Source organism: Haemaphysalis longicornis, unplaced genomic scaffold (assembly GCF_048455015.1).
Source record: "Haemaphysalis longicornis isolate Haplotype H1 unplaced genomic scaffold, Haemaphysalis longicornis Haplotype H1 scaffold_3, whole genome shotgun sequence".
NCBI classification, from domain to species: domain Eukaryota; kingdom Metazoa; phylum Arthropoda; class Arachnida; order Ixodida; family Ixodidae; genus Haemaphysalis; species Haemaphysalis longicornis.
Window position 1 is genome coordinate 135,044,982 of NW_027526335.1, and position 26,848 is coordinate 135,071,829.

Here is a 26,848-nt window from a genome sequence, read left to right on the forward strand (position 1 = left end):
TTCTAAACTGTACCTAAGAGCTCAATATCCTGCATTGACGATAGTCCCGTGGTGGTTATATTTAGTGTGCTAATTGCAGCTACCATTACCTGGTACAGTCAGCATGACGCACTTGCACGTTGTTTCTTATTCACGTTTTTAATGAAGGGTGACCAAGAAACTTTACTTGGCCTACGCGAGCTATCGGATACCTTGCTGGATTTCTTCTTACGTTTCGGAGAGGGCTGTAAATTGAGGAAGATGGCAGTGCTCTTCCTTCCACTCCGGTTAGCGAGGACGCTAGAGAAATTTTCCAAATGACTTCGCAATGACAATTGCCTACGCAAAACGCGATCACGCCGTGTGGCAGTACCAGTGTCAACGGGGAAATCACCGACTTCGGCTTCAGGCAGGCATTCTTTTTAATGCGGAATGCTTGTATGCATTATTACCCAGAGGGCACCATCCGTATTCAGCGTGACTGATAGGATGTCTTTAAAATGGCAAACATAACAAGCAGAATAAAAATAAAAGTAAGCGTGGCGGATGAATTAAGGGCTGTAAATTTGGTTTTTCAGAATTATAGGTTGGACACGCACTTTCACCAGCGCTTCGAATGACTTGCTCCAGCTAACTAAAGAGGGGACTAAAGAATTTTTTGCTGCCTTAGACATAACATTTTCCTTAGATATGCGCATTGAGCCATAGAGAAGTAAGTTCAGAATGCTAATAACAGAATTAGCGAAGAATATTTATACTAATATAGAATAGGAAGTTGTTGCAAGGGCGTTGAAAAATATGAGAAAACGATGCAGGGACCAAAGATCATCAGGATTGCGGTAAGAGAACACAATCGCACCACTTGAGTCCTGCAGGAGTAACGTTAGCGGGCTATTTTTAATGGTACAAAAATGACGTTTCCTTTAATAATGTATTAGGAGTGCTAAAAAATGGTTTGACCAAGCCTCCCTGTCACAGTGGAGAAGGAGAAGAAAATAAAGCCTTTGAGCAAAGGTAATGATGTTGATAGTATTAGCAAATAGCGTCACTGGACATATTTCTGTATATTTTTTGTGGTCTCTGCGGTAATGGACTCTGAAGACTGTTCTTCAGATACAAGTATGAGATGTTTCTTTACACGGATGTACCTTTCAGGAGAGGATGCAAGGGAAGCAGAAATTCCGCATGGCGAACAAACAGGCAGGCGCTTTCTGCTGCTGAACCCCAATACCCGACACCACTACATCCGTTACAACGCTGAACATAGAGCATTAGGGGCCAAACATATATTCCTCTGCTGACGAAGGCATTGTTGTCACAAAAGTAAAATGATTCTGACAGACCTTCCAATACAATAGAAAGAAGCTCACACTAACGCGTAAGACTTGAAGATAGCGAAGCTGTACTCAACCTTCACCACCATCACGAAGGTTTGTGTACGATTGCAGCCGATTTTCTTCTTCGCTGACACAATGACCTTTACCACCTAATTGTTGCACTAAGTGTGAGCCTTGCATTTCTTTTAAGTGGCAATCATTCGACACCACCTTGGAGGGGTGTGCGCAATAACAGTGTCTTTCTCGTTCCGAGCAAGTGTTGCCACGATTCAAGCGAACGCTGGAGTTTTTCTTTCCTGGGCAATCTTGGCCAGTCTCCCTAAGTGGGTGTGCTTGGCTTGACAAACGTGCGCAGGGGACGCTGGGTGGTCGTCGGGAGGCACGTATACACGAGCGCTGGGCATTTTCTTGGTTTCAAGGCGGCCGCCATGAGTCCCAAGTTTATGGGTGCGCGCTCAGCTGTTCCTTCGTATTTTTAACTGCGGACACAAATAACTGCGATTTGCTAAACAGCTTCGCATTTGAAGTAGAAGATCACGTAGCCTTAAAAAATGCAATGCCTATGCTTACCCATTGCAACAATTAAACCGTCTTAAGCGTCCCCATGAACTTTTTCTCTTTGTAAGACAGAAAATCCACCACATTTCACCGCCATGAACTATTCAACAGAGCACGCGCACGCCTTCACGACAGCATATGCAAATTTTTTGATTGAGAGGTTGCACCACCAACTCTGTACATAAGACTTCCCCATTGCAGCGGGTCGTGTCGGCTTTGTAATATATTTATAGCTTACTTTCCCCTTTTTGTTAGGTGTACTTGTTTGAAAAACTTCACTTGGGAGAGGGCACTCCAGGGAAAACATAGCAGGAAATGTTCGGAGCTTCCACGCGCGTTTTGTTTCAAGTCAGAACATTTATTGGTCAAGCGCCAATGTTGAAGTGCTTAAATGGTGTTTGTCGAGTTTGTGCCTCCGGGTGATGAGAGATTCTCGCTAGCTTTGCAATAGCTTAGTATGAGGGCTGAAAAAAGTCGCCCCGTTTCGCCAGTTTGTACTTTGTGTTCATGGTGGACAGGAATCAAACAACAATAAGAATGACTTGTTCTGAAAAAGGAGCATTGGGTTTCGAGAGTCATTCCAAGTAGCTGGAGGCAGGGGACATAACTTTTGATCCAAAAATATATGTATTGTTATACTTTCGGTATCTTGGCACGGACAAAGGCTTGTGCCATGGACCTTCCCTAAGGAACAGTATCGCTGCAGTCAGTAAGGATGCTTATTAGTACAGCATTCCTCATCATCCTCGTCTTCACCATCAGCAGCCTAAATTTCAGCAGCCACTGCAACAGCCACTGCAGCATCCACTGCAGCACGAATGCTCCCCTCATTGAATTCCGGCCGCTCCAGCCCTGCGGTGCTCGAGTTCATTATTTGCCTCCTAATTGAATTACTGCGCCCCTACATCATACTATTGACCTTCCCCTTCTTCTATACCCACCTCTCAGTATCCACTTTGTTACACTGGTGGTCCAGTGGCTGTCGGTGTGTCTAACTACGTGGCCACCCACAGTCCATTCTCTTTTCTGTAATTGAACTATGATATCGTCTACTCGAGTTTTCTCCCTGATCCAGGAAGCTCGCTTCTTCTCCCTAAGTGTTACTCAGATCACTAATTGTTCCTTGGCTCATTGAGCCAACCTAAGTTGGATTTCTAGTTGTTTAGTAAGTCGCAGGGTTTCCGCTTCCAGTGTCACCTCCGGCAGGAGTCATTGGTTCTACATCATTCATTTCAGTGCTAGTAGAGGTAACTTACCTCTCACTATTTGGAAGTGTTTGCCGAAACAAATACAGCCCATACCTGATCTTCGTGGAATTTGTCTCGTGATTTGTGTCAGCTTTGACAACCTGTGCGATATCGATACACTCTTTTAGTTGTTCTAGCACTTCGTTACATCAGCTGATGACGTCGCTTTCGGTATGTCTATTGCTTTCACAATATTCAATTGAGCCACACCGCAACCTTTTCTCCTGCGATCTGATCACCATAAAAGTTTCTTAGAAAAACGTGAAATTTCAAATGGCTGCCACCAATGAACGACAATGAACAATGCACGCTGCAATGAACGGCAGTAACTTTACCGCTGCCGGATGTTTCACTGCGACAGGAGTTACTTGTACAATTTCTGAATTCGCGCCGTTTACTGCGCTTCATAACATCGCGTACCATTTTTGGTAGTCGGCTAAACCATTTTATGTGCATCTCAAAACAGGAAAAAAACTCTGAAAGAAGTACCAAGCTCTGGCAACGTGAGTTGTGCAACATACTAAAATTGTCGGGAGAACGGTGTGTGTTGAATATCAGCAAAGGAACAATCGTCAGGTTAACAACACTCACATAGTCACCAACACACTCCCTAAAGGCAATGTTGCAGCGAACTGGGATAGGTCGCCATGTCACCCACAATAAGCATTGGCAATTATTCTCTTGAATTACTTAGATACATCTACCCCCAAGATATTAATTCGTTCTGTGTCCAAAAGAAAGCTCTAAATTTGGGCAAGGAGTCTGAAACATAGTTTTGAAATAATTTTTCGAAGCCTTCAATAAAGTTTTGTTGCACGTTTACACTTCGTTTTGTGTAGTTCCATGTGAATTTTTATTCACCCAGTTTGATACTCAAGTTTAATAGACAGCGCCTATGAAATCCTTTGCCGCGCGCTCCTAAGTTCATCATTAATTTCGTCCATCTGCTGCAAAACGAGGCCTAACCGTCTCCAACACGCCATCTCAGCTGCAGATGTGTTTCCATTTGAGTGTTGCGCAAGCGCCCTGCAGCCATGTTTAGGCAGGTAGAGCAAGCCCTTTACCGTCTAGATGTGACGGTAAGCCTCATTGGGATTTAAAATGGCAAGGCGCGCACGAAGATGCAAATTTTAGGAGCAAAGCCCCCAGGGGCTCGGTCTTTCGTCGTGTCAATCCATCGTTGTCTCACGTAGGCGCCCTATCTTGCTGTCGTATATCATTTAGTCACGTGACTACAGGAAATCACAGAGAAGTTGTGAAACCTTGTAGGTACACCAACTAATTTTCAGTGAAGTGGTTACGGCGTTTTCCCTCATCCAATCTAGATTTGTGCAGCATCTGAAGAGCCCGACAGAGAACCCGTAACATGGCTACCTATCCTTCGCAAATTTAAACTCTGAGCAACGCGCATTTCCCACACGAAGCCCAGTAAATATTCAATGGTGTCGTAAACTACCGACTAAACGGTAAGCAGCACTTGCATCAGTATTTAATGCTGAAAGCCGTTCTTATAAATGCTACGCGAGCCGGAGAGGCCATTTTTATGCATTTGTCTCTCTAGAGGAAAAGGACCGCACTCGCAGAAGCGAAGCTGTGCCGTAGAGAACGCTGGGCTCAGGTTACAAAGGGAGAATGAGTAACCATCCTACGTTCCGGCGGGTACATAGCTTTGAGGGAAGGTGCGGGAAGTCGTAAAACATATCAGCGGGAACGTTAGGAAGAGTTAGTTGGGAGGAGGTATTTTTCACACTTAGTAACTCAACGCGCCACTCGGGCTCGAAAAGTGCTCTTGGAGCGGTGCGTCGTCGTTTCTGAAACAGCCATCCAGAACTTTGGTTATGCACGTGAATTCAACAACTCTGGCGACCTGAATGCTCAGTTACTCGCCATCGTTTATACAAAACGTGTTCGCTTCCTTGACCCGAAAGAGCTTTTTCATTGTTACTTTGAGCTTACTTCATTTACATCTCCTCACAGCATTTACAAACCGTAGAGAGCGCCATCGGATTTGCCGCAGTACATCCCCCTCGGATGGGGACATCGGGACCAGTGTTTTTTGATGCTACAAAAATTAGTGGCTCCTTTAGCACAAAACCCGCCATCGCGCATTGGTGGCGGTATCCCCAATGCGGCAACAAAATGCCCAACGGAGCAAAGAGAATAAAAATAAAGCAGTTCCACTCAACGCGCAAGCAGTGAAGTGCGGACGGGTGATGAGGCGCTGCGGCGCACTCCCTCCGACTACATTTAGTATCAGCCTGGCAGCGATACAGAAAGTAGTCAACAGAGGGCACCGCAGCCTCTGAAAAAGCCGCCAAGAAGACGCTGGATTTATTTTAAATTATTCTTTGCTTATTATCGCGTAATTCATGAATTATTCCGTATTGTATATAATTGTGTACTTGTTTGCTGCCGAACAACGGCTGCGTCCGTGGAAACGGTTCCGCGCGAAGATCTCCCCCAGAGGTTTGCATACAAAGAACCTGTGCCCGTGTGGCGCAGTCGATTGACATCGGCTTCGTAACGCGAGGAAACCTAGGTTCGACCGCGACTAAGGGAAGTGGTGATCTTTTCTAAGCCTCTGATTGGGTGCGTGAAGCCCTGATACGGTACGTTGTAGGGATGCGTGACGCCGGATGAGCTACGACGACAAGCTGGACCCCTAAAGAGGACCGCACTTAAAAGTAGGGTATTAGGACGTACCAAATGCGTTGTAGCTTTCGACTTCAGAAACTTTGAAAGCCGCCGACAATTGGTAGACGCAACTCGACGTGCACTGAGTTGGACTTCGCTCAGCACTTCGCTAGGCTGCAGCTTGTTCACGGTTTTGCCTCGTATGAGCCACTGTAAACGTTTTGTTTCAGAGAACCTTATGTTTGTACGAAATATCTTGGCGTTTTAGTTGATAGTGACGTACTGTTGAGGCACCGTAGCGGTCAAAGTACGGGCGCTTTTAACGTAAGGGTGTTTAGTGTTAGTTTTAGCGCACTTATAATGGCTATGTATTCTTCTGAGTGCATTCTCCCATATCATACTATCGTCCGTGTGATGCACGAACACAGGAGGCGATGCACTAACACTACACGAACTCTCCATCTCATCTACGCATGAGCATTGAGGGGGAATTACTTCATGGTATTCTCTTACAAGGATTGCCATTTCCTCCACAAAAATAAAAACAAACAAACGCGCGTCGCCTAGTACGAGGCCAACGTTATCACTCTACCTGTAGAGAAGCATAAATTTCGACCAACAACGCCTCCTCTCCCACTCTCATTCATGAACTCCCATCTGCTAGCAATCACGGTCGCCAGTTCCCCGCAAATTCCCTTTAATCCATACGGCATGTAGTTGAGCCCAGCGCTGCTGGATAGGGCACTGTGTTTTTTTTAGGAAAGCACTTACAGTAAATCCCGCTTATATCGAACACGGATATATGAAATTATTGTTTGTTTTTATTTTTGTGCATTTAAAACTTTTTATATCAAACGCGATTTTGCTCACAATGTGTATACCGAACTCTCCCGCGCGGGATTTTTTGCTCTCCCTAGGCATGCGGCAGGGTTTCCCGCGATACATCGGCACGCAGCGGTATCTTGCGACTCCCGCGTGAGCTCGGGTGCGTCTAAACCGGCCGTGGCAGAGTGGCCCAGCTCATCGCATGCGGGCCGTTGGAGCCGAAAGCGCAACATTGGGCGCTGCGGGCTGCGGTTTCACCGAAATTCAAGACCGCGCCACTCGCTGCGCGCACTTGACCGGTTCGCTGGGTTCGCGGTTATTCGCTTGTATCCATGCTTGTCTCCGCTCTGTCTCAAGGCGCAGAGGACTCCATACCGCTTCCGACGCGAGCCAAGCCGTCGCTGCCGTGGCCCTGCTACGGCGGTACTGCAGTGCCATTCAGGGCAGCGGTCTCGTACTTGCCCACTGTTTACATACGGTGGAGCAAGGAGTCACGAGCAACGCGTTGCGCTCCAAGAAGCAGGCTACACTCGCTCAGTTCTTCCGCCCCTATAAATTATTGTTTTCTTTCCGAGAAAGTGTCATATTAATAGTGAAGTGCAGGGTGGTAAGAGCTCAGCATTACCTCGTGACTCCATGGGAAAGATTGCTCTCACATAAGTTTTTTTTTGCTTATCATTCTATATCAATTTTCTTCTATATCGAAATATTTTACAATCCTCGCGCTGTTCGATATAAGCGGGCTTTACTGTAGCTTCTTATATAATACACTGAATGCAGCATGTTGCTGTATGGAAAACGTGGCTGTCAAGCCCCGCAAGCTTGTTTAAACGTACAGAGCGCCAAAGTGATTTGTACTTCACACTGAAAATGGTGCCATTACAGTTATAACAAAACCGGAAGCAGGGGTCGTAGAAAATACAGCTTGTCGGTGGTTGTGAGTACAAGAAGCGTGGCATGCACGACCACGGCTGCACCAGCTTGGCTAACCGTAGAGACTTGGGGAGATGTTTCTTCGACCTCCTTCACCACAAATACTGTGCCACTGGGTCATCCCCTGCGTTCCTTCCGTACCCGTGGTCACCACGCAACATTGCATTCCAAGCACCAGTGTAACTTCCGGTGTCGGTTCTGCTTCATTTCGGTCTACGACACCACCCTTTAAATGGAGGAACACACACTCAGCGTCAAATCAATACCTCTATTCCTGGACGAGTCTGCGATCGGAAATCAACTTAACGCTAAGGTGTCCCGGCATTCTCTGCGAGCAGTTGCAAACGTTACGCAGTGCGTGGCTGCGTTCCAGTTGAGCAAGAACAAGACGATTTCTTTAGTGTGAATTGCTCCGAGGACATCTGTTATGACGCATACATTGTTTATTAGACCTAGCCAACATTCCTTTTAAGATGGCATTCTCACAGGCAAAACCCTACATGGCCAGAAGCTGTCCCCTTGTTCTACCCTGTGTATGTGCGCACCTGTTCGTCTCTGTTTCTTAGCACATTCCTATGTGATTATTGTATATGCCTGGTAGCCATCGTCGCAGCAAAAAGAGCAACGGACGCGCAAAGTTTCGCGACCACGGCCGTCTGCGTGACGGATTGTAACCGAGCGTAAGCGCACTCCTGACAGTGATCGATAGCTGTGTGGCGATGACGACGCTAACCCTCAAAAAACACAGGAGTTATAGCGACTTTTCCAAAGCATGCACGCGTGTGTTCACCAACCTCTCTAGGTTTGGTGGGCCGTGTTATAGTAAACCAGGAAGCTGCCGTCTGCATCAGCCGCCATCTGTCAAACTGAGGGCGGTACCCCCAAACACGGTAACTGGCAACTCATCAATTTTTTGAAGGGCTGCTAGAGCAATGCCTAAGAACAACCATCTTGGCAGTTTAAATTTCTTGCTTGTTGAATCTGTTCTGTCATTATTTTTCTGTATTATATCTAGGCCACACAGTGTTGCTCTACCTATCATGCCTTTATTAGGAAAATGCGGAATAAGCCCACCTTCCCACTAGCAAATATGGCACGATACAGGAGAAATCACAGCATTACAGGTTTTATGTGTAGTTCAGAATACAGGCTTGTGAATAGTTTTTTGAAAGAGAAGGTAACAATGCCTGGAATCATGCTGCCCAGGGCAATCTGTTCGCAAAGAAGTGTTGTGCTCTGGGAACCTAACAATCTGTTCGTACATTAGCAAGACAGCACAACTGGAAGTCGGCCACTTGATAACGATAGGGCTCTCTCTCTTTCAGAGACAAAGATCATTCAGAGAGCTGTTTGCCTGAAGGATACGGAGCCTGGTTAGGCGGCTGCCGAAAACTTAAATACTGAGGAGGGCAGGGCTTTCTACACCCCAGGAAGTGGCTGTACTTATATAACAAAAAAAGTATGAATGCAGAGCTTAGGCAAACCTACCGCCGAAACAATTATTTTAAAGCAAAGCTTTTTACCTCTACCCCCCAAGGGTTCTTTCGCGACCGTTGGTGTCACCAGAAAACTCCAGCGAACAAATAAAAGAATTTTCTGGCACCGCCGGGAATCGAACCTGGAACTAATAGACTAACAAAGCGAGAGCAAGTTGTCTTACCGATTTAGCTACAAGCCCACGCGAAGACTGGGAAGACAGGTGGTGTACTCACCAAGCACATCCATGGGTTTACCCCCTGCGTTCTCGCTGAATGCACGTGAAAGCGTCACGCGACCACTCACGCCTGTCTAGTGGCCCTGTGCGCACCTTGCTCATGTGCTAAGAGTTTCAAAAATTAAAGGAAGCTCACACCAATGCATGGCATCTCACTTCTAGTACACGAATGTGCTAAAGCCTGTGCCCTCCCGTGTTCATGTAAACAATCACAGCTCCTTGCCGTTCGCCCTCACACCAAACCAAGGAATACATTCAAATACTCCTTGATGACCAGGCCATCACTCCAAGCCCAAGCATCAAGATCCTAGGCCTACATCTGGAGGCTTACATCAAGAGTGACGTCTCCGTGCAGCGCCTCAAAAACAGCGTTAATCAAATCGTACACATGATCAGGCGAGTTGCCACCAAGAAACGAGGCCTAAAGGAATCCGGTGCCTTTCGATTAATTGAAGCTTTTTTCCCTCGACAGTTACTTGCGTCAACCCCCTGTCTTTTTCTCGACAAGGAAGACGTAGAGATGCTTTATATAATGATTAGAAAGGCGGTCAAGCAGGCCATGGGTGTTCTCATGAGTGCGTCCACACAGAGGCTGCATAGCACGGGGCTCCACAACACGGTGGAAGAGCTGATAGAAGGTCATCTTTCTAACCAGAAGGTCCGACTAAGAACTGCGATGGGTGACCGCATGCTTCACCAGATTGGCTGGGAGGCCAGAAATTCACTCCGCTTGACGTACTCCCAGACTCTTGGCGACTAAAACTAAAGATGATCCCTTTGCTTAGAAATATGCACCCCTCACATGACGAGGGTCACCGAAAAGCACGGGCTCAAGCGCTAACCACCACCCTTGGTGGGGATCATGCAGTTATCTACACAGACGCCTCAAAACAACGAGGGCAGCAATACGCCATCATTGTGGCTACCTCCAGAACCAACTTCCTTGCGAGTACCTCGCTTAGGACCCAAGAAATGACGGCAGCAGAAGAGGCAGCCATCACCTTGGCTCTCGCTCAACCATGGGTTCGGAGGGTAGTCAGCGATTCCCAGTTAGCCTACTGGAATCACCTCTAGAGTTGGGTGTCCTGACCTGCACTGCGCGTGCTAAAAACCACTCCAAAAACGGTTCCATTCAGCTCATCTGGCCTCCCCCTCACGGTTCAATGGAGGGCAACAAATACGCCCACCCAACAAGCCTGCGCTTTTACCTCCCGTGCTATGGAGCTGCACGAGGACAGTCACCCGCCTGTCACGTTCAGGGAGATAACCCAGCATCATCGCCTTCTGAGACAGACCGTACCTTCGCCTTACCCTGACCTTTCCAGAGAACAACAAACTACCCTACGGCTCATACAATCCGGGCTCCTTCCCACAGCCTACGCGTCTTCACTTAATGTATCCGAATCGCTACGACGCTGAATGTAAATTTCGCTCAGAAGGAACACTCCAGCCAGTAATCGTGGTGTGCGACTTTAGCCCTGAGCACCCTCCTCTCTTTCCGTCAACTACCCAACAAGAGCAATGGGAGATGCTGCTGTCCAGGCCCTTTCTACCTACACAGCTTCAGCGGGTGGATAGAACACAGGCCGCGCGGACTGCATAAGGGCCCCACAGAAGAAGGAATCATTCCCCAGGGCTGCACTCTGGGCCGTTCAGAAATCTGAATAGAAGCATTTGTTCCTCCTCCTTCTCTGCCGAAAATCTCGTCACCTCCGTCCGCGGCGCAGAGACGGAGAAGACAGATCGTCTAACACCGGGTTGGAGCTTACTCTAATTTTATAAAAAAAAGTTTCCATTCTTGTGCTACACCAATACAACTCAACCAAAAACCGTTAATGCTTCATGCATTGATTTAAGCTTAACAAGAATATCTCTTTGAAGTGATAAACGGTGTGGTTAAGCGCATTTCACTTCTTACTGGTTTTGCTATTTGTAGAGCGATGTGAGTGAATTTGAGTGATGTCGCATGGGTCATCAGTATGGGTGCCATTTACAGCTTTGCTTTCCAACCACATTCACGGTGTGGATTGGCGCGATTTTTTTATTAGAACCTATATATATATATATTCATGCGCATAGTTATACATACATGTAGCGAAGTAAGATGCCAAGTTGGGCTAGTTGGTGCAGATAAAGTTTCATGGAGAAAAAACAGCGCAAAGAACACGGGGACAAAAAGAAGAGTGGAGTGGAGTGGAGAAGAGTTGAGTTCCAGGCTGAACTCACGAAATCACAAAAGTTATACTTATCACGCGATCATGCTGAAAAAGAATCAAACAATTAAAAATAAGCTGTCTGGGTTGACGTGGTCATCCAATGCCACGTGGGCAGTGTATGAATGATCAAACAAACACAATCAGTATTGGGTGTAGCAAGGCTTAGTCACTCTGACGTAACCCGCCCTTTTGTTAAAATCATGGGACCTGTTACGTCACCCATCTTTTCTCTATCTACTTCGTTGCAACCGCATTAAACGTTGTTCGTCATCCGACTGCCGGCCCGCTTGCCTGGTGTCGAGCCGTAATGACCACGCCGCCAGCCCCCTGCTATAAACAATGTTGCCACCACCACAGCCCCTGGATACATCGGGCTACGCGTGGCATGAATAAAAAGCTTGGAAAAGTGAGTTAACACTATTTTCCACTGCTACCCAGTTGACGAAGCAAGCCAAATACGTCCAAGTACCCACGTTGCTAGTGGTTATTGGTGAAGAGGCAAGGAAGGTGTACAGCACCTTCACGTTTAAGGCTGAAGAAGACAAAAATAACATAGACGTCTTAATTGCTGAATTTGAAGAGCTCTACAAGCCCGAAATCAAGTTGACATATCATGAATTATGATGGGGGTCAAGAAACCAAAGTGAAGGCGAAGCGTTCAATGAGTGGCTGACGGACCTGCGCATATTAGCCAGAAACTGTGAATTAGGAGCAATGGAAGAGAGGATGCTCCGAAGCCGCATTGTTCCGGGAAATCGAGACAAAAGCCTGCCGCAGAAATTGATTGCTGAGAACTCTTCGTACCAAAAGTCTATCGATATCTGCCGCATGAGCGAACAAGGGAAAGAGCAGTTTCGCGAAATCAGCGAAGCCGCTGAAACCGCGCATAGCATAGCAATTGCAGCAGCCTCAAAGAACAGCGATGCCTGCGGCAGCTGCGCCAATCGCACACACCGCGGCGAAAGGTGGAAGGGTAGTCCCGCCACCGGTACAACTTGCAATAAGTGCGGAGAGTTCAACCACTTAGCTCGAGCATCCAAACCGGTGCCGTCTTCTGGAAGCTTTCCCGGTAACAAGAAAGAACTACGGAAACTCTGCGCAGACGCCCACTATTTTCTTTCTTTAAACGTTAACAGGCACTGAACACAGTCAGCAGCACAGACTACTGCAGTGCGAAAGTAAATATTGAAGGACAACCAATGACGTGCAAATTATACTTGCGGGCAAATCGCGCCGTCATTTCAGGACGGAAACTCTCCTTTAAATCCTTTAAGTTGTCTGTCTGTGAGCGCCAGGTCCCGCTTGGTGTTAACAAGCTAGCTGGCTGGGCTGATAGCAATGGTTTTAAATTTAATCCCGGGAAGTGCACTTGTGTTTTGTTTTCCAAGAGGCGTGGCATCCGGCCGGATCCAGACATTCAACTCAATGGTGTCTCGATTCCTGTCAAAAAGGAACACAAGTTTTTAGGTATAATCTTCAACGAAAAGCTCACATTTATCTCACACATAAAACAACTAAAACATAAATGCTTAAAGACAACGACTATCCCGAAGGTTCTCTCGGACATTTCTTTTGGCGCTGACAAACAACTTCTTTTACGTGTTTTTAGCAGCTTGATAGGTTCACGATTGGACTATGGTAGCGTTGTTTATGGGTCAGCAAGTAAAACATCCCTCAAAATGCTGGACCCAGTGCTCCATCTCGGGCTCCGCCTGGCGTGTGGCGCCTTCCGCACTAGCCCGGTCGAAAGCCTCTATGTGTAGTGACACAAATGGAACCTACAACGTCAGCGAGCATACACAGATCTCCTTTATGCCTTTCAAATTTCATCCATGCCACACCATCTTTTTAAATCAGTTTTTCATGATACATTCATGACTGAACTCCTTTTAAATCGACCGTCGTTCTCTGCGCCCTTCTCTTACAGAGTTTGAGAGGAAGTGTCAGAGCTTGCTGTTTCCTTTTAGATACAATCCAAAGTTCTCTAACAGATTTTACAGCACCATGGCATCTCCGCCCTGTATCATGCGACACATCTTTCCCACATATAGATAACAACCGAGCTCCTACATGTGCAATCCTGCAGCACTTCTTGTATTTGCAGTAGAAGTATCAGTGTTCCGACTTTTATACGGGCGCCTCTAAAACGGCCACCTCTGTGTCCTGCGCGGTACATGGGCCCTGCCTTAATGTCACTAGAACCCTGAATAGTCATACTAGTATTTTTGCGGCAGAGGCTTACGGTGTACTTGTTGTTGCCAATCATATACTTCAAAGCCAACTCCCACAATCCATTATCTATACTGATTCCCTTAGTATTGTGCGGGCATTGTCGTCAACAAAGTCTTCGAAAAATCACATTGTAAATCTGATCGTCAAGGGTATTATGTCTGTGTATGTCCGCAAATTTGAACTGGTCCTTTGCTGGGTCCCTGGCCACTGTGGTATAGCGCGGAACGAAGCCGCGGATCGAATGGCTGCTGCTGCTACACTCTCGAATGCAGTAGACATAACCACATTACCCTACACCGACGTAAAGCCACACATCAAACAACAACTTCGCAAAACATGGCAAACACATTGGAGTGAACAAACAGACAAGTTACATATAATAAAACCACACTTGGGACCGTACACCTCCGATACACGCAACAGATACATAGAAGTCGCCTTGGCTAGATTACGAATAGGCCACACGCACGCAACGCACTCGCACCTGCTCACTGGATCTCCAAGACCTCTGTGCAGCAGGTGCGGAGAGGCCCTATCCATAATCCACATCCTCATTCAATGCAACGCACTTAACACAACACGACACAAACATTTCCCTGAAGTATACAGACGACAAATTCCACAGCACCCTTCATACTTTTTAGCTGACGAACCAATGTTTCCTCGTCAACGTGCTTTTACGTTTTTAGCTGAGGTAAAATTTCTGCAGCTCCTGTCATATCACGTGTAATCATCCTGGCCCTATACACCAGCCATCTCCATTGTCTTTTGTTTTGCGTCACTTTTACGTCTACTCACACGTTTTAGAATTTATTCTCATCAACCATTAAATAACTTCTTTTTTGGCGCTCTTTACCCTTAGTCGGCCTTGCGCCATTAAAACCTAACCATGACATCACCACATTTCAAGGAGGGACGTCGCAAAGCTGCCGAATCTACCAGAACAGGCTTGCCAGTTTGCGCTAACAGCCTTTTTCGGTCATAAATCAATATCCCAAGCAAAATAATGCCTTTGGCTTTCAGCAAATGATAGAGTGGTCCACGAGACATTTTATATCGTAGAGCAAAGTGTACCAGTAACTTTGAGTGGTTCAGCGGCTGAACGCCTTGGATTTATCTTCCGGGTTCAGCACATCGAGGGTAATCAACTATAACCGCCAGCGCAACCTTTTGCAGAGGTCTTCACATGGCTGCGCGACCTAAGGACTACGAGTATGAAATAAAGCTCAAGCCCGGCGCAGTGGGTGTCGTCGTACCGGCCCAAACAGTCCCCGTGGCGCTGGAGAGTGAGGCTAGAGCAGAAAGTCAGCGGATGGAGGATCAAGGCGTCATAACAAAGGTAACTGAGCCCACCGAATGGTCCAGTGACATGGCTATCGTTTTTAAAAGAGAAAAAATTGAGTTTGCCTGGATCCAACATCACTCAATGAAGCCCTACTTCGTGACCACTATCCCATGCCGACATTTTACGATGTCACTCCCCGGCTTGCCGGGGCAAAATTAATTCCCACGCTCGATGCAGCTTCGGGGTTTTCGCAAATTCGGCTAAGCGAGTCAAGTTCCAGACCTTGCGCAATGAGCACGCCGTATGATCGCTATCGGTTCATATCAATGCCATTTGGAATAGCTTCGGCCCCAAAAATTTTCCAAGCAACAATTCACCGCGTTTTGCAAGGTTTTTCCTGTGTGGCGATTGTTATGGGTTACGTGCTAGTATGGAGAAGAACTAAATATGAACACAACCATAACTTGCAACTTGTGTTTTCCCGATGTAAACAGCGCAACCTTCGGCTTCACCCCAATAAATGTACGTTTCTGCAGCCGGAGGTCCGGTACCTGGGACTCATCCTCACTACAGACGGCCTACTCCTGCACCCGGAGAGTGTACAAGACATACTTGCAATGTCTGGACCGAAGAACAAGAAAGACCTGCAAGTATTTCTCGGTACGATGAATTTCGTGCAGCGCTTCATTCCCAATATGTCTGTCTTAACCGCACCTCTACAAACACTCTTGTGTGAAGATATTGCATGCGTGTGGACGGAGGCGCAACAAGAGTTTTGACGCACTACGCCAATCCTTGCCTCAAGCATCCATTTTGCCTTTCTTTAACCCTAAGTAGCCTTTCACTCTCTCAGGCGACGCAAGCAAATTAGGATTAGGCGCAGTTCTAATGCAAGACGGCCGCCGTGTCGCTTTTTCGACCCGGTCGCTCACAGATGCGCAGCAAAGCTATGCGGAAATCGAGAAAGAAATCCTGGCGATAGTGCATGGTTGAACTAAGTTCCATGACTAAGTGTTTGTGCAGGCAGAAGTGATTGTAGAGACTGACCACAGGCCCTTGGTTCCGATAAATGACAAGCCGCTGCATCAGTGCCCCCTCCACTTGCAGCGCATGAGGCTGACCTTGCAGCGCAACCCGATCAAACTGGTGCACAAGCCCGGCCAAGAACTTTTTCTTGCGGATGCTTTGTCGCGTTTTCCGAGAAAAGTGAGCACGCGTGAGGAAACGGAGCAGTTTCAATTCAATGTGCTAGAATTTCTTTCTGCCTCGGAACCCCGTCTAAAAAGCATTCTTGCAGCGACAAACAACGAACCCGTTCTCGTCAATCTGCGGGACTATGCGGTGACCAGTTGCCTTGACAACAAGCATGAGGTTCCAGAAGCCATCCCCACCTACTGGTCTTATCAGGACGATATACACGCACAAGACAATCTTCTGTTTCGCGGCAACAAGGTAATCATACCACGTTCGATGAAAGCAGATATTTTGGCTCTTCTTCACCTCGCACATCCCGGAGACGACAAGATGAAGGCGAAGGCGTGAAGCGTCCTGTTTTGGCCTTGCATGGTGAGCGAAATTGAGTAATTTTGCCGAAACTGCGAAATATGGCAAAAGCATCAGCCACGAAACGCAAAAATGACGCTTTCGAGCTATGAGGTTCCAACCTTGCCCTGAGAGGCGGGAGGAATGAACCTGTCCGTTTACAAGGGCCGACAGTTTACTATTACAGTTGACTCATATTCCTTCTTTTTTGAAATAAAGGAATTTCGCCTTCCCACTGCCAACCTGCTTAAGTCTTGGAGCGCCGAAGGTTTTGCAGTTCTTGTATTACCCCATAAATTGTGTAGCGATAACGGGAACAGCACAGAATTAAAAAAAAATTATGTGAACTCGGTGTTACCCACAAAACGTCAAGCCCATACCATCCACGCTCAAAAGGGATGACGGAGACGGCAGTGCAAGAAGCAAAAAAGTGCTCTCTTAGAACGCCCGACTTCCACATGCCTCTACTCGAATGGCGTAAAACACATCGTGATTATGTTTTGAAGTCCCCAGTGCAGAGACTGATAGGAAGGCAGACGAGGACCCTGCTGCCCGTACCTACAAGCCACCTGGTGCCGGAGGTGGTGCCCGACCGGGTCTTCCGTAACCGCCTAGAGGAGATCCGCCAACGCAAGAGTATCTACTACAACGGCAGCTCCAGAAACGTTCCCCCTATGTCGCCTGGGCAACGAGCGACTTCACACGATACCCGCGAAAAGACCAGGACACTGTGGTGCTTGCGAAGGACGTAAGAAGAACCGGCAACACCACCGTACGAAAGACGTTTATTGTACACAACACATCAAATATATACATAAAGGACACACACGCCCCATGGGGGTGAAAGAACACAAAATAAAACCGAAACCGAATATAACATACTCGCTCCCTTATATTTAGTGATTATTTGTTAGTAAGTGCTAGAAACCCATATGCATGCACTGTACATATTTACACGCTGTATACACATACATATTTACACTCTACATACACGTTGTGCTATACACAGAGACGACTAGTGGGTCTGCTAGTATGAGCCAGGCCGGTGGCCGGCGCAATCGGGACGGCCGATGGGTACGCTCCAAGGCGGAAGATGCTAGTTAGCTCGTAGAGCTCTGTATCACGCCAGGAGACCACGGTTGCGGCCCAGGAGAAGGCGGCTGCAGCATGACAGGCTCCGGTACCGGCAGCTGCCGATCAGCAGGCGAATGTGGTACGGCAGACTGCAGTACGCCAGTAGGCGGCGGCTGCGACCGGGGAGAGGGCGGCAGCAGCAGGGCAGGCTGCGGCACTCGAACCGGAAGCTGCGGCGCAGGTAGCTCCGAACGTTGGTATGGTGAACTCGTGCCCCTCTCGGGAACCCTGGACAGCTTGGAGGCGTTCCATGTGCGGCCGTCTGCAAGGCGGAAGAGGCAGGTCCCCTTTTCTCCAACACTTCAGTAGGCGAGGAAAAGGAGCGATCTCCCTTGAAGCGAACAACGGCTTCTTGAAATGAACGAAATCACCCACAGCTATCTTAGGCTCCTTAGCAGCTCTCCTCCGATCAGTGTACTCCTTGCTGCTTTGGTGTTGAAGCCGGACCATTCGGCGCAGTCACGCCAGGTCCTTTGCTGGGCCTTTTGCAAACGCTGGCGCCGAAAACCCAATGACATCCAATCTGGTTCGGGCCATTCGCCCATGCAACAGAACTGCTGGGGCAACCGCAGTGGTAGCCTGTGGAGTAAAGCGGCATATAGCGAGGTAGTCCGTGAGTGCTTGTCGGATAGGTCGCCTTTCGAGGAGTGAAACTTGGATGAAGTTCTTCAAAGTTCGATTGAACCTCTCGACTTGCCCATTCGCCTGGGGGTAGTATACAGGCGAATGCGACCGCTTGATGGCTTGGTTTTGAAGAAAGGTTATAAATTAACGTGAAGTGAACTGCGGCCCATTGTCGCAAACAATCTCCGTGTATCTTTCACGGGCAAAAACACTGGTTAAGAAGTCTTTGACGATGCTTGTGGACACTTCGCTGCAAAAATACATCTTTGGCCATTTGGAATGGTAATCGACCAATTTTATAGCAAATCGGCTATTGTGAGCTGCATGTTCCAATAGGCCAACAATGTAGGCTCACCTTCTGTCACGGCCTTTCAGGCCAGTCAACAGGCTGCAATGGCGCTGGCGATGTTTTGGCGGACTTATCTGCCTCCAGGCAGATGCGAGTTTTTCACGGCAGATTCAACTTGCTTGTCTAATCGTGGCCACCAGAACAGCTTACGAAGTCGCGCCTTTGTGCGCGTGATGCCCGGATGTGTCTCGTGGGTGACGGCGATGAACTGAGCCGTGAGGGAGGACGGAACAACGAGGCGCTCTGCGCTCAGTAGAAGGTCAACAACAGAAAGTGCTTCGCGCACAGAGTAGAAGGTTTTGCCTCCTCTGGTACGGACTTTTGTGGTGGCCAAGAACCCAGCACGAACGACTTGATCTTTTGCAGACAACCATCGTTGAGGGCGGCTTGCTTGAATTCTTCCTTCGTCACGCAATCCGACTCGACCAACGACACAATTTCTTCCTTGGCCAGCTCTGCCTCCGCCGTAGGAGCTCGCAGCCGAAAAAGAGCATCTGCCACAGTGTTGGTGGACACCTTGCGGTACTCGACAGTGAAATAGTAACATAGGAGCCGTGCACTCCAACGTGAAATTCGGAGTGCCTTTCTTCCACGTCTTTACGACGACAGCAACGATACCGAGGCCTGATGGTGCGTTCGAATCTTGAAATGGCGACCCCAAAGGTAAGTGTGCCATCGTTCGCACGCCCAAGTGCATGCCAATGCTTCGCGTTCGCCGACCGAGTACTTTCTTTCCGCTGATGAGCCCTTGTAACCTTCAGTCTTGGGGGCGAGTGTGCAGAGCCACAGGGAGTTCCTCAGAGGATCCCTTGTATCCCGAAAGATGGTATTTGTGGAGCAACTATGACTCTCTTGGCTAGGGGAAGTAGCGAGCCCCTGTAATTCAATGTGGGAGGAGGCCAAAGGCTGGGGGTGGTAACGCGCCCCTGTAATCCAGCGTGAGAGGAAGCCAGCGGGTCAATGTTGCAACGTAATCACTGCGCTCAAGCGGTACAGTTCGCACGTAGTGTTGGCGTACCATTGCTGAAGCAATGGGTAGACCACTACCGAGCCGGGGGCGTGCACACCCCAGTAACCATAGCTTGGGGCTCGTTGTGTTGAACTTGCGAACAGGTCTGCAGGCCGGGGGTTGTGACAAACCCTTGTAACCTAATGTCATAGGGGCCAGAGCGTGGAAGTGCGGTAATTCCACGAGACCTCCTCGAGGAATTGGGGAGGCCGCACAATCCCTGCCTAGGGAGCGTGCAAAACGGCCGCCACTGCGGAGGTTCCTGGTACAACTGGAATCAGGTCCTACGCGGAGGTCGGGCGGTCGGGTGTCGGCCCGGCACTTGGTGATGCGATTGAAGCAGGAAAGCGGATCGAGATCGATCAACTATGACTTTCTTTGGCTGGGGGAAAATGGCGAACCCCTGTAATCCAGCGTGGGAGGAGGTCGGGGAGTGAAGTTGCGAAAGTAGCAAGTGCCGCAAGCGTACAGTCGTTGCATTGGGAATACCGATTAAATTCGGGAAACCGTTGCAGGCCGGGGGACTGGCGACCCCTGTAACCGCAAGCTTTGGCGGGGCCAGTGACCTGATCGCTATAAGTTGGGGGGAGTGACATACCCCTGTAACCAAATGTCATGGGGCCAGATGTTGTACAGTCCGTATGAGGCCGGGGGGGGGGGAGTCGCGCCCCCCTGTAACCTTGCTGTGAGGGGCCTATAGATTGATCTTCTCTGGCTGCCACGGGACGTGCTACCACGAGCTACTGGGTGTTCCGCACGGGGAAAACGAGGAAAGGTGAGGTTAGTACACCGACCGGGGAAACTCTCCTGGCTTAGTAACGGCTAGTAGGCCCAGACCGATCTCCTCTGCCGAGCCGCTACTCCACGGCAATGCCAAAAGACTCTTGTTCCATTTAGCGAAAGAGTAGCACAGAGGAGGACATAAGAAAAGGGCTCGCAGACCCAGTGGGACCCTTGCGAACGTGGTTGGCTTGCCAACATGGATTTCAGTTCACGTTCGCATACAAACTTCCGGTGTCCGGAGACCGTGAAAAGCAGGTGTTCAAGTACCCGTGTATAGTGGAAAGCTTCACTGGTGATTCATGAGTACCTTGTGCGGGACAGTTGATCGAGGACGTTAGTACGCATCGGCCGCAGAGCTGGGGGTTGGGAAGGACCTGACCGTCGCCACTAAATAGGGTACTTCCTGTCTCCGACAGTTGGGGCCCAGTTATTGGACCCTATGGGTGAGCGGTAACCCGTGGCAGGGACCGCATATTTGGCAATTGGCACTGTCTGATGCCCTCGCTGAGCAATCAGTCTTGGAAGAGAGTCAGACAAAAGGATTGGAGCAAAATTGCTTCCCTCATTCCCACCCTTTTTCCCATAACCCATTCCGATGTCCAAGTTCCCGTTCCCAGCAACCCACCCTATCCGGCTTTTTCCTAGGGGGGACAAAAGGGGTCCCCCCGGGCTCGTCCCCCTGGCGGTGGGTCGCAAGAAAGTCTTTCCCGTTAATTTCTCTCCACCTTCGTGTGGACAAAATTCTCTTTGCCGGTTGGCCCTATTTTTGTACTGTTGCAATTGGGTATAACCAGTTATACTTAGTGTGGTACCGGGGAGCTATTGAAAGCTCCATTTACTCGATGATGACAAGGTACGAGACGCGAGAGCAACTGTGCGGAGCTCGTGGCCATTTTGCTGCTGCAGGACGGCTCCCGGCCCACATTCGGAAGCGTCGGTCGACACGATGACTGGAAGTGTGGGATCGAACATGTGTAGAACTGTACTTGAAGAGAGCACTTCTTTGGCCCTCCAAAAACTGCTGTCTGCTTCGGCTGACCATATGAATGGCTCATTCTTGCGAAGCAGGCAGCGCATAGGCTCGACCACCTGGGCCAAGCGTGGAACGAACTTGGAATGGTATTCTACAAGACCAAGGAATGAACGGAGGGCGGCAACATCTTTTGCCACTGGAGTGTTAACTACCGCGACTGCTTTCTCTGGAAGCGGCGAGATACCTTGCGCCGTCACCTTACGACCTAGAAAAGTACGTTTTGGAACGTTGAAGAGGCATTTGTCGTTCAATTTCAGGCCTCCGTCCTTGACTTTCTGCAAGACCGTTGTTAAGTTTGAAAGATGTTCTTCTGCACTTTTCCCAGAGCCAATCACATCATCAATGTAGAACACACCAGGGCAGCCATCAAGAATTGTGGCCATCACCTTCTGAAATGCCGCTGTGTCGGAAGCTAACCCAAAACAAACTCTTTTAAACCGAAAAAGTCCTTCATGAGTGATGAAGGCTGTCAGGTCCCTGCTGTCAGGGTGCAAAAGAACCTGATGGTAGGCAGAAGCCAAGTCAAGTTTTGAGAAGTGTGTAGCGCCTACCAAGGCGTGAAGAAGTTCCTGTGTATAAGGCAACGGTAAACTGTCTGGTACAATAGCCTTTTAAGCTCCCGAAGGCCAACACAAATCCTGATGCTGCCATCTTTCATGTCAACGACAACAATGGGCAAAACCCATTCAGAAGCATCGATGCATTCGATGATGTAAAGGCTCAACAACCTGTGAAGTTCATCGGACACTGGTTCCCGAAGTGAATATGGAAGACGGCGAAGCTTCGAAGATACCAGTTGCACGCCTTGCCTAATCTTGACACGATGCGTGAACCGCTTATCAAGGCCCAACTCAGGACTGAAAAGTGAACAGAAATCATGTTCCAAGGCTGGCGGAAGGTTTGCCTGCCTGGGTTGCTCTATTGACTGCGTTGGAATGTGAAAAAGTGTTCGGTGATTGACACGCGGCGGCGGGGCAACGGACGTGTGCAGGCACTCGAGAGTGGAGCCCTGAATCGGAAGACTTAGGGGCTTAATGCCGTCAAGGCCAATCAGACAAATTCCTTGGTGAACGATGTAGAAAAGAAGTGGTGCAGAGCGCCCTTTAAATTCAAAGTCTGCCTGGAAACACCCTAGCACGGAAATTGGGTGCTTAGAATAGTCAAACAAGTTGACGTGCGGAGCTGGGAGGAGAAAACCGCTTTGAAAATGTCGGCGAAATTCTTGCTCCGACAGAATTGAAACAGGCGACCCTGAGTCAACAAGAAGCGCCAACTTGACAACCGCTAAGCGCACTTGTATGTAAATTGCGCTGCGGGCGTGATGCTGCACAGTCAAAACTTGCTCAGAACCACCTGACAAAGCATCGTCATTGAATCCAACTTCACGAACCCTGCCTTGCATTTGTCGCTTGCGGCTGCATACTTTCTGAAAGTGGCCCTTGATACCGCAAAATTAACACTTCTTTTCGGGAACCGGCCCACTCGTCGCAGCCAACTCGTCCTAGGAAAACTGGTCATAGGGAAACTGGTCAAAGAGGGCATCTCGTTCTAGGTGATCCCGTACTAGGAAAAGTGGTAGCACTGACCTTCTCGTGCTAGGAAAAGTCGTCTCGTGGTTTCATTTTTGGCCGATGTCGAGGCTTCTAATCTTATAATTACTCCCAGGTTGACCTCTTCAGAGTTCGGGGGGGTCCGCTGGTTTTGTTAGTTGGCAGGTGGTGGTTGAAATGGTTTTTATATTTTAACATGTTCCTCTGTCCCCTTCTGATTTCCCTTCTTGTAGCCAAAAAAAAAAATTCACACTTTGTTACTGGGTAAGGGCTTTCTATTCAGGTTTATTTTTCTTTCTTCTTCCAAAAAATATTCGTCACAATTTTTCTGTGGAAGGGGGGGGGGGTTCGACTTTTTCTTTCTTTTGCGTTATCTTTTGAAGCTTTTTGCCTGCTTGTGTATATATCTATAAATAGGGTAAAATGTTGCCCTCTTGTTTGTTTGCAGGTGGTGCTTGAAATTGGCTTTTCGGTTTCAGCACAACTTCCGGTTTCTGCTTTTGCTTTTCTTCTCCTTCTAGAAAATATTCGTCACGCTTTTTTTGTGTGAGTGTGTGTGTGTGTGGGGGGGGGGTCAACTTTTAAGTCGAGCCTTGACTTTCGCTCCCATTTATAGGTGATATGAAGACTAACAAAACGAAAGTTACCCAGCTTGACAGTCATCGTTTGTCAACAGGAATGAAAACAAAAGATCAAAATACTAAAAAGCGAGAACACAGAACGAAATCGCAAATCCGAATACAGCGCCGTCACCTTATTACCAAAATAAAAAAAAAACGTATTAGAAAAACAGAACGGGCAAACTAAATCTAATATAAAAGACTCACGTCATTAGCTGCACACAGAAAAAAAAAAGACACGCTGTCTGGCTGGCGCGTTCCTCGAAGGCGACAAAGGAAACATTAAGGGTGGTGAATAGAAGGAGGAGTGTAAGAATGTTTACGACTAAGATGAGAATAATACAAGCTTCTGTACTCTTTCATTTGAACATGATAGACGGAAAACGTAAGTTGTGACGAGTTGGCCGAGTGTCTAGTTGCCCTAGGTTACGAGTTTCCCTAGTGCGAGATGGCCTATGACGAGTTGCCCTATGTGACGAGTTCACCTATGACGAGTTGGCTGCGACGAGTTCCCTTTTGACGAGTTCTCCTAGACCCTTCTTTTCCTGCACTGGCCACTGCGACGCTGATGCGCGGTGATTCCGCGAGCCGCATCAGAAACAGTGAGGTGAAACGGACCGGCTACCTCCGTCTCGCCGAGGGGGGCGGTGCCCCTGCGGCGCACGTAAACCACTCGCGCTCCTTGGAAATTTCTGCTGAAAAGGAACTTGTGGTTGTGAATTGAACTTTCGAGAAGAATGGGAATACTGGGGACGAAGCCGTACAGAAACAGGCTTGACCGATGCAGAAAATTCAGCTGCTTGCTCAAACTGAAGAGCGATCCGCACTGCGCTCTCGAATGCAAGGGAGGAACCCTCGAGCAGCAACCGTTCACGTACGCGGTTGAAAACAACGCCGGCAACAAATCGGTCCCGTAGAGCATCATCTTGTGAAGCGAACGAACAATGCGAAACGAGCTCCCGTAAAGCAGCAACCAAGTCATGAACGGACTCGCGTGCGGGCTGGCTGCGGCGGTGGACACGATGACGTTCGAGGACAACGTTGTACGACGTCGAAAACTGCTGCCGTAAGGCGATGAGTGCAGACTCGTACTCGTCCGTAGCGGGCGCTGGAGGCTTCTCTTGTGCTGCCGGTGCTGCGGCGCTTGCTGGTGCTGGGGCGCTTGACCCTGCAGGTAAAGTCCGGCAAATACGCTGCCCTTCCGCCCCCAAACAATGCAGAAGAATGGTCTTGCGTAGCTCTGGTGTAAACTCAGCTGCTCCGGACGCTAGAAGGTAGACTGTTAAAGTCTGATCCCACTCCTCCCATGGAAGTGACGGACGGCCAGGCGTCGGGCTGCAGTGGTGCAAGACCGGCGAAACGCATTGCGGGGCACATCCGGACGATGCTGAAGGTAGCTTGACGTGTTGTTATCCCATCCTCGTCACCAATGTGGTGTTTGCGAAGGATGTAAGAAGCACCGGCAGCACCACCGTACGAAAGACGTTTATTGTACACAACACATCAAATATATACATAAAGGACAGACGCGCCCCCTGGGGGTGAAAGAAACCAAAGTAAAACCGAAACTGAATATAACAGACACATGCGGTCTTTCAGCGGCCAGCCGAGACGCCGCGATCCTTGGTGATGAAAACGGAATAGTGTGAGGAACTTCGAGGCACTCGCGAGCATCTGCAAGACGCACCTCCGCCACATCGCGAAGAGAGTCCTCCTGCTGGGTCCGAGCAACAAGACGACACCCAGCTCGCTCAAGAGCTTCACAGAAGCACTAGGGCACGCCGGGAGCCCTGCCGCTACCCCCCAACCTGAAAGACAATTGTAATTATTTGCTTCCCTAACAAAAGGGAGATGTAGCACGTCTGGGTCACTCTGTCGTCACCGGCCTTTTTGTTAAAATCACGCGACCTGTTACGTCACCAATTGTTCCAATATCTACTTTATTGCAACCGCAATAAACGTTGTTAGCCACCGGACTGCCAGCCCGCTTACATTGAGATAACGAAATTAGCAAGTTTCAATAAATTAGGTATTCTTTTTTGGCGATTACAGTGCTTTGCCACTACTGTAGCATATTTTTGTCATTTTTTGCACGAATACTCAGCTAATTGCTTCTGTTGATTACTTTTTGACGATTTTTGACAAAATTTTTTCAACGGGCGCAAAATTCAGAGGCCTCAGCAAAGCTTTCAGAAACATTTTTTGCTCAACGTAATTGTAAAACCTAATCAGCCTTTTGACTCTTCAGTAGCATATTGATTTAAATCTTATTTGCGTGCTCACAAACAATTTTCGAATCTAATAATTCTTATTCAGTCGCCTAAGTAGTTTTGATAAAAGGGTGCTTGTCAAGATGCATATTATTTTCTGAGATCAGTTGTTAGTGCACTGGTTACGTTAAGTTGAGATTTGTTATTCAGAGTAAATAAATTCGCTAAGGCTCATGAATCTCAAAATGACAGCGTTCACCCAATGAATATTCGTTCCGCCGGTTGCGATGAAACCGGATGTTGACAAAACCATCTTGAGATAGTCTGATAATGCTTCGGAGCTGGCTGTTAGATATTTTTATGCATTCTCTTATTTTTCTACGTATTGTTCTATTCATTTCTTTATTTAAAGTACCACTTTAAGATCCACACGCAGGAAACTTTTACATGAGATTCGGCGATGCAGCAGATAGAAAATTATTCACTTTGAAACAAACAGATGAACACCCGAAGAGTACTGTGCATAGGAAAACACGGGAATAAAGAATGAGTAAATTAGAAGAGAGTAACATATGCTGGAAACACTATAGGATCTATCGCCGCACCACCCCATGAGTAACGTGTCAACGAGACTTTAAATGCCTAGAATTCTTTCCATAGTAGCCGCACAGTTAGGACCGTGCAAGGCAGTGGATTTCGACAAACATGCACATATCGCGAAAATTCCAGCTGTAATCTTCAAAAAAGAGTAAATATAGATAATGCGTCGAAGAAAATTTGAAAAACTAAAAACCAAAAATATGTATAAAAACGCAAAACTCCCGTATAACGCCTTACATTCCCACAATAATGCGGATTTCGCAAAAGTTCCAACAGTCGCAGTCATAACAGCGCAAATCTAGATTGTTGTTTGAACAAAATTTTAAAAACTAAGAAAAGATAAAAATATTTCAACCCTATGAAAAATGGCAAACCGCATAAGTTTACATATTACATAATAACATTTACATTTGCAGAAAGTTTACATTTACATA

The 26,848-nt window shown here is 48.0% G+C and overlaps 1 pseudogene; it reads right to left on the minus strand.

Annotated features, from left to right (window-relative positions):
• Positions 1-17,622: 17,622 nt before the first annotated feature.
• Positions 17,623-24,969, minus strand: LOC144175439 (uncharacterized; annotated as a pseudogene).
• Between the last annotated feature and the right edge of the window lie 1,879 nt (positions 24,970-26,848).